The following is a 12,744-nucleotide window of genomic DNA, read 5'->3' on the forward strand; positions in this document are numbered from 1 at the left end:
CTCAGTATGGATGTATTATATTATTATCATTATATTCCTCATGAAATTCTCATGTATACTGTTTGCATGGCAACCAGTATAACCTAGCCTAATCTAAATGGAACCAACTCACACTGATTGTAGTTCGCATCCTGCCTATGGAGTATTATACCAAGTGAAATCAAATGCAGCCATGAAACAAGCTCAAATGGCAAAAATCAAATCACGTACACAGTTGTACAAAGTCGATCTCTGCCTCATTGAATGGGTCAATATCAAATGTATTATTTCGTCATCTATTTAGTATCATTTAATTCAAGCAGTTCAGGCAACACACACTCGTGTGTGTAGCACGCGATCGCTGCATTTAAAGAGGCACTTAACAGCAGGCAGATCAGATCATCAGATATAGCCACGAGTATCTAGTCATGCAATTAAAAAAAAGAATTTGAAAAGACAGATACACGCCATCCAAGTCATTAAAGACATGCGACAAACTTTTCGCTTCCATTGGGCAGGAAATTGCTACACGTTCTATTAGTTCTTCTCATTCAAGTTTAGAATGTTCTTGTGAATAATCAATTACACGGAACTTGGCGGTCCCTCTCTGCATCATTTATCATCAACTGATCTAGTCATCCCCTTCATACTGTCTGGGATTACAAGCTGGGTCATTGGAATTCGAAATAATGCCGCCCCATATCTCACTCACTAATCTTGGTGCGCAGCACTTTAACACCATTCAGGAGAGATATGTAATTTGTTTAAGTCATTAACTTCACATTTCTTTTGCTAACCGCAAGAAGGTTGACATTCACCACCGTAACCTTTACCTGTGAGGACTTTTGGGGACCATAGATGTCATTAAGCTGAAGGCTACGGGATGAATTGTTGAGAGAAAAAGCATATCTTGAGGGCATGATCGAAAGCATACGACAAGGACAAACTGAAACTCCAAGAAAAAACAGCAGCCGATCAAACTCGAGCAACTTTTCTCGTTGCCATAGAAATCATCAACCACTGTCGTGTAGTTGTTGGTTTTTTTTTTCTTTGCGAATCACTTCCAACACGAGAGCTTACAAATTAACATGATGTACGAGCGGACAGTAATCTAAATTAGGACATGCAACTGACGCCTGAAATCCTTTAAAACGCATAAACATAAGCGTGAGCATTGTTTTTATGCCAAGAATAAGATTACAACCTCCTTCATTGAATGGTCAACATATTCGCCGGAATAATGTACTCGCAATTATTCAGAAATTGGGTTGAATTTATCTATCCTACAAAGGTCACCTTATTCTTGTAGATAGATATGAATTCCCTAATCTGCCATAAGAGATAAAGATTGGATCTTAAAAGAAAAGAAAAAAAATGTACATATCTAACTTTAACATAATTCGAGCTTATTGCTTCGGGGTCATCTCACGAGGCCAACACCCACGAGTCATACGGCCCATGACTTCGACATGGAATAAAGAAGGTCCACGAGAGTGACATTGCATCACCGACATTACATTATATGTCGGCCTCGTGGGCCTTTTGTGCTTATTGTCAAACTCATGGGACTTGTCTGCCTATAGTTATTTTATTGTTATTGTTCATTTTCCATCTAAGAAAGTGGCTGGATAGCCTATATTCAGCTACGCTAAGTTGGACCACTTCACCGGGTTAAACACCCTGCTCTTTGATGAATGAATGAAGCGGGATCTTTTGCGTGCATGAGTTATGACTCTCTCATACACGGGACCTCCATTTTATGTCCTATCCGAGGGACAGAGTGTTTTGCCTCTTGCTCGAGGGGACGGTATGATTACACACAACATTGCTCAGTCCAGACTCGGGTTCGAACCCGGACCCTTAGGAACGTAAGGCAGACGCTCTATTGAGCCAACTCACCGCCTATTATATTATAGCTCAGGAACTATAGCTCAGTGACAAGTAATCATGGTAATGTGTCGGACTCATGGGCCTTATGTGCCGAGTATCATCGAGCTCGTGAGCTGTATGACTCGTGGGCTGCATGACTCGTAGGCTGTATGATTTGTGGGTGTCGAGCTCCCGACATGCATCCGTTACTTCTGGAGTTTTGGCAATACCACAAATGCACTCTGACTCTTCTATAAGCCTGAAGAACACTTTTGATACCATACATTATTAGAAAGGAAGTACCTCTGTTGGATTGTTAAGTGAAATGGAAAAGGTCAGTCAAGATATCAATCTCTCTCATTTCTCACTCCCTCGGCCATTTAAAGTAATAAGAAAATAGCAGCATGGTGCTATTTTCTACTCTTGCCTCGGCGATATCACGAATTCACATGACTTGTCACTGAAACATCTATAGTTCCTGAGCTATTATATAATGTTAAATCAGTAAGATTACTAATGGCACCAGGATATAGTGGTTATTGTAGCTGATGGTTGTCTAAAGGGCGGTAAGCACATCAATTCTTACTTATGCCGTAAGTCTTCTTTATGTTTGACATATGATTTTGTTTGTTACACATAGTTATTGTACACAAACATAATATTGCATTTCTTGCGATTATGAGAAAAAAAAATATGTTCCTATATGTTATGATGCAGAAACCAATAAATGAAATGAATACTAAATGAAAATCACTGGAATGTACAGAAAGGGTTCAGTGTATCTAAAGCCACTGATGACGTTTAAAAGTTTGATATCAGTTGTCAATTCTTTACGTTTTAGTTACTGGTACATATGATTACACATGAACTTGTAAAGACGAAGAAAACTTTCGTCACACAGAGTAGATTCAGTTAAATAATCTGGACGCGGATAAACCGGTATAACATGGTGGCACCAGTTTCCAAGGCACTTTACGTATTTGCTGCTTAATCGGGACGAGACATGAGTTAAAAGGGTAGTATAAACAATTCAGCAGACATTCATACAAAGTAGTATCTTTGTGTGATTTCATCTTTTTTTCAGGATGAAAATTCTACAAAGTAAAATATTAGGTTAATTAACTGGTGCCATGGGTATTAACTATCCTTTTTTCCATTTATGAAAAATACGAGTATTAAGTAATTTGATTCGTGGCTTAGGATTTCTTGCCACTAGTCGGGGAACGGTAATTCCCGGTCTCAAGTTATCATTTTTTAACATGGTGATAGGAATTTCATATTTTGGTCAATCTTAACCATTTATGATCAAGAGTTATATGATTTTTTTTAATATATCTGCTAGTAAACAGAATGTAAGGATTTCATCATAAAGACAGCGAGCACAAGGTAACACTTTTGTAAAATATGAGCCGTTTTCATAATGAAAAAAAAAACACAAAAAGAAAAACCGGTATTGACAATTAGCAAAACAGTTACACTATACTAGGAAACTCTACTCCACGTCCAAGCAAATATAGTACAGGTAAAAAAATAGAACAATGAAACTTAAACTAACTTAACTTATAACATGATGGCACCAGTTTTCAAGGCGCTTTACGTATTTGCTGCTTAATTGGGACGAGACATGAGTTAAAAGGGTAGAGTAAAAAGGGTTGTTAAAAATTAAAAGTTAAAAGGGTACTATAAATGAAACTTAACGTAACTTAATTTAACTTATAATAGATGTTTTTACAAAACGTGAATATCGGCAAAAGTCAGAAAAAGGTGTCAGTATCCACATTGTCCACCAGCAGGGTGAACCCACAGGGGTGATGTTTATTATTCCTAAGTTTTGTTATTCCGCAACACATAAATTCCCTATACCTACATGTTTCTTAATCTGGACATTTGTGGCTTTATTCCGAAGGTTCGTTACTCCGAAGGTTCGTAATTCCGAAAATGAAATGTTTTAATCTTCGTTATTCCGAGTTTCGTTCATCTGAGAGTGAAATAAGGTTTATTAATCCCAAAATGAGATACAGGCGCGTATCCAGCGAACCTTCGGAATTATGAACCTTAATTCATTTTTGGATGAACGAACCCTCGGATTGACGAATTGTAACAGCCCACAGCTGCCCTAATTCTTGGCCTGACACATGACACTTTAATAGCATATCAATATCAAATTCTTCTTAAGCGCATTTCAGACTTGAAAAGAATTCCAATGCGCTTTACAAAAAAAAAAAACATCATACAAAATGTGGCAACAAAAACTACGATTTATCAAGTACAATATATTACTCTGTAATAATCATTTTACATATACGTACCTAAGGGGTGACAGTTGTAATTTATACATAATTACATAAATAAATTTAAATTTAACAAACATAATATGCTATTTTATATAAATAAGTTTTACGTTTTTGTTTGAAATTGTAAATTGACATCCAACTTCTCAGTGGGTCTTTGACTACAAAGCCAGAACAGTGGCTGTGTAGAGTCGTTGTGCATTAAGAAGGTGATATGTTGTGTCCATTCAAGTAATTGACATAATAGCAAAATATATTGGGCATAAAAGTATGAAGATGAATGAATACCCGATTAAAAACAGTGAATTTGAATTAACATTCACTATCCATAGAGGAACTGAAATATATTTGCAACTTGACTGCATAATGTAGGGTAAATTCGAATGAACAAAACGGTGTCAGTTTCCGTAAATTTGAACCAAAGTGAGAAAGCTATGGATTTACATGTGTCTCGTCCATGAAATAGTGACAATCGCAAAACTAACAAATGAAAAATAAGAATCATATGAGAAATATGCTTCGTAGCTCTCCTATTGGTATGATACAAAAATTATCATAGCTATACAGTTTGATACTGCTGAGTTATAACTTAGATCCCATTATTCCCCCTGAAAAGTTATCAGTTTGCGGTTTGCAGATCTGTTATTAACAAGTTAGCAGAGCTTTTGGGAGAAGTAGGTAGTCGTCATTTCGGGCATCTCTTCCGCCGTCTACCTTGATCCTTTCCTTGTTGTTGTGGAACATCTAGATGAACTCAACAAATGTTCATGGTTGACACGTTGAGATCTTAAGGACGGCTTGTTTGGCGAAATATCACAAATTCAAGAGTATGGGACTGAAATTTCTTAATTTGTGAAATTCCGATCACAATGCCACAACAGTATCTCTGAAGGTAGTCATCAACTGCTTTCTCCTGCTAATGCGAGTAGTTCCTGGTTACTTCCTTCATTTGGAGAAATAATTTCAAATTGTCCTCGAAAGATGCAATCTCTAGCGCTATTCTCCTTCAGATGACGCGTACTGGGTGGTGGACTGAACCGACATCAGAACATTTCGCTTATCCACACCCAAGAAATGCATCCAATAAATCCATATGTTACAGAATCCAAGCACGGAGCGAGTCAAGATCTAAACTGACTTCTGACACTTGTTTCCTCACCTTTTTATACCCAAGACAATATCTGACAATCTTTAAACTAACACAAATCCCTTTCAATAAGTTCGTAATGACACGGCAGTGACAAAAAACACGAAGAAGATTGCGATCGTTAATCGGCAATTTCAGGAGCGCTAATCGCACGAAGCCATAAAAACGCTGAGTGTAAATACCTTGGCTTTTCAAAACACCCATTACACCCTCATGAAAATGGCCTGAGTTAATTTGTGAGATGGCATCAACTCTAAATCTCGACCATTAACATCTACAGGGACAACTGTTATTTTATTATCCCCCGAATCGAGATGAGCAGGACTGATACGCTCACTTATAAGGAGGGTTGCCACATGAATTTCTTCTCATTCCTTTTTTTTCTTTCCCCGAAGGTGCTGTAGGAGTCTTTCATTTACTTCAGAAGAACTCAATCCCTAACTTGCCTATTGAGTGCGATATTGTGCTATCCTATCCTTTCATCGTGAAAAAAATTCAGAGACGCTCTGTAACTTGCTTTTTGCATAATTACTGTTGTATCTGATCATACTCAATTTAACGGAAAGATTGACCGGGGCGATTAAATTTAACACCAATGGGCGCTAAGAAACGCTTGCTTGATGAACCTCTTCGCGCTAGATTGTATCAGGTTCACCGGCTTTAACTGAGGTTTATTTATGAGGACACACCTTGTCGGGGTTGATACAAATAAGTTCAAGGTTAGTGTACCCTAAAGAATAAAAAAAAATTGTAAGAACTTTGAATTCAGTCGATAATGCAGTCTACCGCATCATTTCTGTTTCAAAGTAGGGCCGTAATCTGAATAGAATCTGTGTCAACTTCAGATGTACTGATTTCTAAAACCGAACGCCAAAGACAGGGCGGCCAAGGCAAGATCAATCAATGTAAAAAGTCCACACATTATTGTGACAATTGATTAACTGAATATTGTTTGTCTCGAAAATGAAGGAAATCGAAACAGTTTGGCCATAACTAATATACAATACTGGCACAAACAAAGTACGAAAAGAAATTACTTTTGTTAAATGAATATTTTCCCGTCAGCACGCCAAGCCAATATATAGTGTCTAGAAAGAAAACAAAAAACACACGAAACCCTTTCTAACTCTTTCTCAATAGATGACATGGCTATGATCTAACTCATTTACGTAATTTTGATCTGAATTACATAACTACATTTATCTTATCGTTACATTTAATACACTCAAGGAAGTGGTTTAAGGAATGCATATTCTAAACGAAGAAAGAAACGCACACACACACACACACAAACACACACACCAAAGGATGTTATCTACTTCAAAAGTGTGATGTCGAAATATCACACCATGTTTTATTACAATAAAAGACTTGTTTAATTTTGTGCATCTATGATTCTCTTTCAATCTTTGTTGAGGATTGAGGAAAAGAAATAATATGACAGCTTGGTTTGCCTTGATTTTGGTTTGGTCTGAATTGAGGTCTATGCAACCAGAAAAAATATATATATATATATATATATATATTGGATAAGATTTCGCTTCTTTTGTCTGTCTCTGTCTCTCGCTTTGTTACACTCCCTTCTTTGCTACATCATTTATTTATCTTGCTTCTTTTTCTTTATCTCCAGTTGAATACATTCCTTTGTATCATTAACTGATGATGGGGGTAAGAGAGGATGAAAAGAAGAGTTTCACAGATTTGTCTCCCCTCTCTGGACGAGAGTTTTTTGGGTTTTTTTTTTTTTTTTTGAAAATGACGCCGCATATCTCGCCATATGTTAAAAAACGCTTATAAAAGCTGTATGATCATTGGTTGTCTCGCTTATCAGTTCAAACTTTGTCAGAGACCGACAGAAAGATTTCTCATTGATGAATCGGCGCCATTATGTTACTGTTTCATCCCTGTTTCGCCCATCGCAGAAGAGATGATTTTCTACCATTATTCCGATGCACGATCGGTGTGAAGAAACGGCTTATCAATAGACCCCATCATCGAGTACGACAGAAGGTCGGAGAAGGCTCCATTGTAGCCTGAACGTTGCGAAAAAAAGACAGGTGTAATGAAATCTGTCTTTTGTTTTAGATTTTTGAATGTGTGGAACCCTCTCTCCCTATCTCTCTTAATCTCTGTCTATCTGTCTGCCTGTCTCTCTATATATATAGTTCAATTAATATATGCACTTAATTGTATTTTGAATCTCCATCTCTCTCTTTCTCTACATCTTTTCTCTTCTTTCTGGGATTCACAAAACGATGGAATTGCACTCAAAGACCTTTACATGATTGAAAGGCGTATCGCTGATCTTTTAGATTTTGATTGGATAGCTTCAGGGCCAGTGATGATGATATTCCAGGGAATTTTGATGGAAAATCTGTCAAACTAAATTACTTGTCAAGTGTTCATTGGGACCCGCCATCGGAGAAGTGTATCACGCGATTCATTTTCATTAATATTATTCATTCATTCATTCATTAATGTCAATACAAAAATTGTTGAGTTTAGTACAGCTTTGATATAGGAAATCTGAAATCTGTAAACAAATCTAAAGGCTTACAGCTATTGTTGCGGCAGAATTAAAACAGTGAAATTTATGTCGTTAGAGATTCATCTGAAATTCATTGTGGCAGCACGACTGGTACTTGCAAATATGTATATATATATACATATATATATCCGTTGGGTATATATCCGTCGGGAATATTATACTGTAGTTTACTGAGGACAGATGAAAAGCGCTCGATGCTATAAAGCAGAGCATATTAGACGTACCTGTGCTTACGCCAAATCACAGGTACGCATATATATATATATATATATATATAGATATATATATATACATTAATTGCAACTATGTATATAAATATATGTTTATAGGATATTTTCGTGGTTTTTTTTTCTTAATTCATTTATTTCATCTATGACATTTGATTCTTCCCGAACTGGGAGTTTCCTTGAAGGATGACTGGGTTGCATCGGCTTGACTCGTTTGCAGAATACTCAGTAGGATCTTGTCACCAGCGTCTACCAGCACCTACATCTCCATTAAATGAAACCTTACAAGTACAAACACACACACACCCACACACACACACACACACACACACACACACACACACACACACACATGCCTACACTTAGAGACACCCACAGACATGCACACTTACACACACACACACACTCACACTACTAAACGCATAAAGAAAATGCGCGCGCACACGAGTACTCTTGTGGGAATTCTTCAAATACGAAGCAGAAACTTCGTATGTCATTCTTCACGTTTATAGAATGGCGTAAACAACATCATGAAGGTAATTAAGATCGGCAATGATAAGTAAATGATGCTTGTACTCGCACGATCATCCCTTTCCGGACTAAAGAGAATCATTCCTTCTTTGGAGTTCCATAGTCCTGGCTTGAGCTTGCTCAGTAATTGCCAAATGCTTATTGTCAAGCAAAAGCGACTATATCGTTACCACCAAAACGGCTGTGAAGGACACGAAGGAGATTAAAAGACCTGATAGGAACAGGGTTTGTTCTTTAGAAGTTGACAACCCCATCCCCCTCCCCCCCCCCCAAAAAAAAGGAGAAAAAGACAAATGAAGTCATCATTCTGCGGAGCCACTATTCTCAAGTAGTGTAGCTTTAGATATTCTTTTCTTACCTAGGAACATCTCAATGCCTATTGTGCATGAGCAACTTGAATTAGTATCAGCTAAAGAAATGCAAATAAATTTCATAATAAATAAAATCGATGTATACCTTGCTACATGTGTATATCCACCACTATAGCAGATTTAAAATCGATTGATAAAGAAACACCAATCTTCTAAGTCTCAACAAATACATCATCCAATGCAGTCAGTCTCCATCTAGGGGATCTTTATTTTCACATATCTAGTGTTGGGCTCCTTAACTGTTTGTAGATATTATAATCACTTCAGTAATCTAAATGTAATCTGTACATATTATGTTCAATTATAATGAGAAGATATGATATGAACTAAGAAATAAGTTTGGAAATCTTCCGTCCTTTTACTTGAACTGCAAGTAAAGTACACCCTATAGACATTTCCTAAACGCAATAATGCTCCACGTTACTTATGGCAGCACCTACCGAGGGAACTTGGAAACTATTATTCAGCTCAGATGTTATCTACTTTTGGGGTTTTTTGCGGGTTTTCGTTATCACTTACAACATTTCCTTTGTACTTGTAGTGAATAAAATGATAGAAGGTTTTAAACTGTATTTTAGTTCTGGATGTTGAAAATGAAACGTGAATTGAGTAGTATAGCTATTCTGCTGAATATGTGTAGTAGGCGACAATTAAGAGACAGTCTGGCTCGGTATTTAAATCGGCTTCGTTTAGTGTAACAGTCTCGCTTTCATTTGGATCGCAACAGTTATTATTTTTGTAAAGACTTTGACAAAGTGTGCCTTTTTAACTTCGTCACTGGTGTCAGAGTGCCCTGGGCGTCAAAAAACGGCAGGTACACCACTAGAATGAAGGTACGCAACCGAGCGCCTTTCTCAAAGATCTGTGTCATTGATATCTTTTGAAACGGTCACGGTTTCGGTGTCATTACGAACTAATAGTTGATCTTCGCGACAATAGTTCTGTCCCACGGCTCATTAGGGCTTAAGTGGATAAGAGAATGGGTAAGACAGATTGGGGGCAAGACGCTTCTCATTGCGAGTGCAATGCCGGTCAAGTTGAACGAACTCGTCATTGTGGGCGTGTGTGCGTGTGAGTGTTTGCGATTGTGCTGGAGTACGGAGCTATGGGGAATCGCTGAATAGTTTTCTGACACAACCAACCTCGGTTACAGCTTCAGGGGCCGAGGTGTAGCTCCTGCAAAACACCTATAGAAGAGGATCGCACCTTCACAAATGAACATCATTGTTGAACTTGACGATCAAGGGTATCTGTAGTCGCGATCACACCTTTGCCAGCTCTTTAGCATGAAATCAAATTTAAAGAAAATGCTCTCTCTCTCTCTCTCTCTCTCTCTCTCAAAGAAGAAAAAAATCATCGCACAATCCTTACAACATAATGTGTTAATATTCGTTTATTAGATGCAGCTAACATATTTTTTGACACAGCAATGATCCTTTATACATAAATGTATACTATATGTACCTAAATATATACATTAGCTAGATTTTCAACAAGTACATAACTGGTGTATGTGTGTGTGTGGGGGGGGGTGTTTGTGTGTGGGTATGTATGTTTGTGTTGAGTCAAATTGTCAAATGCAGCCTTTCAGTCTAACCGAGATGAAGTAAAGTATATTCCTCTTCACTTGTGTAGTTTTGAGTGGGGACAGTACAAAAGATTTACCGACTTGATTTGGGTGCACGTCACAAGACCGACACCCACGAGTCATACAGCCCACAAGTCATACAGCCCACAAGTCATACAGCACATAAGTTATACAGCTCACGAGTCATACAGCCAGTTAGTTCGACACTAGGCTAACAAGGCCCACTAGACCGACACATTAACTCCCGTGTTGTATCTGTCGTACTCGTGGGTTATTTTTTACCTAGTGTCGAACTCACGGGCTTTATTTGCCTAGTGTCGAACTCATGGGCTGTATGACTCGTGAGCTGTATGACTCATGGACCTGTTTTCACTGTCGAACTCGTGGGCTGTTGACTCGTGGGTGTCGGTCTAGTGGGATGACCCCCTTGATTTTGGCCCTGTCTGGGTAAAAAAAAAAAAAGTACCTGAGTTTAGGGCACATGGAATATGACATAAACCAGACAACAGACTTAGGAAATGGGACTTTGGGGGAAATCCTTTTTGTCTATTATAAGCGTCATCAGACATTTAAGCACTGAAATTGTTTCAACTGAAAATTCATTCCTTAGTTAGATTGACATGAATGTATACCAGGAGTAGAATCAAACAGAGACACATTGGATATATCATTAAATGAATAAAAAAAGAAGAAGAAGCTATTTTCATTCTTGGAAATGAAATGTGATGTAAGTCACAAAAAACATTTGAAAAATAGAGAAGGTTACGTGACTCTTTGATTTTTAAGTCTCTCTTGCACATAAAACAGCTTCACTAAAATAACTAACTTACTAAATAAATAAAAAAAAAACCCATGGTGATATCAATTCATAAGAAGAAATTATATTCTTTATATCGAATTGTTCTATAGTTTTGATAAGTATCCAATAATAACAGATAGGGAGTCAAGTTTTTAGTAAAAAATCATTGACAAAATGTTTGACGATTTTTGTAATTCGTCATTAACTTATTGCGTCAGTTGAATATTTTGTGGGTATGACCAATAGCACCGTTTCTAAACAACATGTTTTGCCTCAATTTTCATATTTTCATTAATGTTCCTCCTCTAGAAATTAAACCGTCCTGTGTTTCTTATCTTTGCTCTCTTTTTAGATTTAGATAAAACCAAACAAGAAGTGGTGTATTCTCACGTAGTCGAATGATCACAATGTGCATTCTTCGATTGATCATACCTTTCCGATTTCCTGTTGCCCTATCAAATAAATCTCACCATTTCACATAATTTCAAGAAACATTCATCCGAGATTTTAGATTTTGAGGCCCTCCTGGGTTCTAGTTTCAATTCGTTAATGAAATCAAAAAGAAGTGACTGTTTCTATCCTTCAATACTAGAACTTTCTTTCATTTTTAAAGATTGTTGACATGACATTGAATTTAGCCGGATGGAAAAATCATATTGATTCAAATAAATTATGAGGAATGGTTATCACTACTGTGACCCTTCTCAAATTTCTATTACGGCATATTTTTACTTCAAAGAATACAACGCATATGCATATTTAGGGCGATGTCAACAAATAAAGTATTTGATTATATATATATATATATATATATATATATATATATATATATATATATATATATATATATATATATATATATATATATATATATATATATAATATGGATATGCTAGAATTATGCCAAAGAAATCAAACCTAGAACAAACAGAAGAGAATTGGTTAAAAAGGGTTAAGGCTTGCGTGTGGCTAATTCTCTACTCAAAGTCAGGGGCCGACTTCTCAAAGAGGTAAGATAGGACTGGTAGGATGATTATAATCTCCAGTTTTCATTTGAAGTTGTCTGTTTGTTGACGATGTGCTGTCGGCATCTCTCCCGTCGCGTGGTGGGTGTCGGCACGCCAAACGGCTCTCGCACGACATGAGCAGGGGAGATGAAGGAACGTGATTGGCACGATAGGTGATCGACCACAGGAATCTCAGTATCATTTAGGAGAAAGAAATATAAGAAACAGAATGAGAGAGAGAGAGAGAGAGAGAGAGAGAGAGAGAGAGAGAGAGAGAGAAAGGTAAGAGAGAGGGGGAGAGAGGGAAGGAGGGAGAGACGATGAGCTACACAGGCGCGTTAAGTGATGAGAAACTTTTGTAAAGAGTGAAACGGAGCGAATCGACTT

The sequence above is a fragment of the Diadema setosum genome, chromosome 5, assembly GCF_964275005.1.
Source record: "Diadema setosum chromosome 5, eeDiaSeto1, whole genome shotgun sequence".
NCBI classification, from domain to species: domain Eukaryota; kingdom Metazoa; phylum Echinodermata; class Echinoidea; order Diadematoida; family Diadematidae; genus Diadema; species Diadema setosum.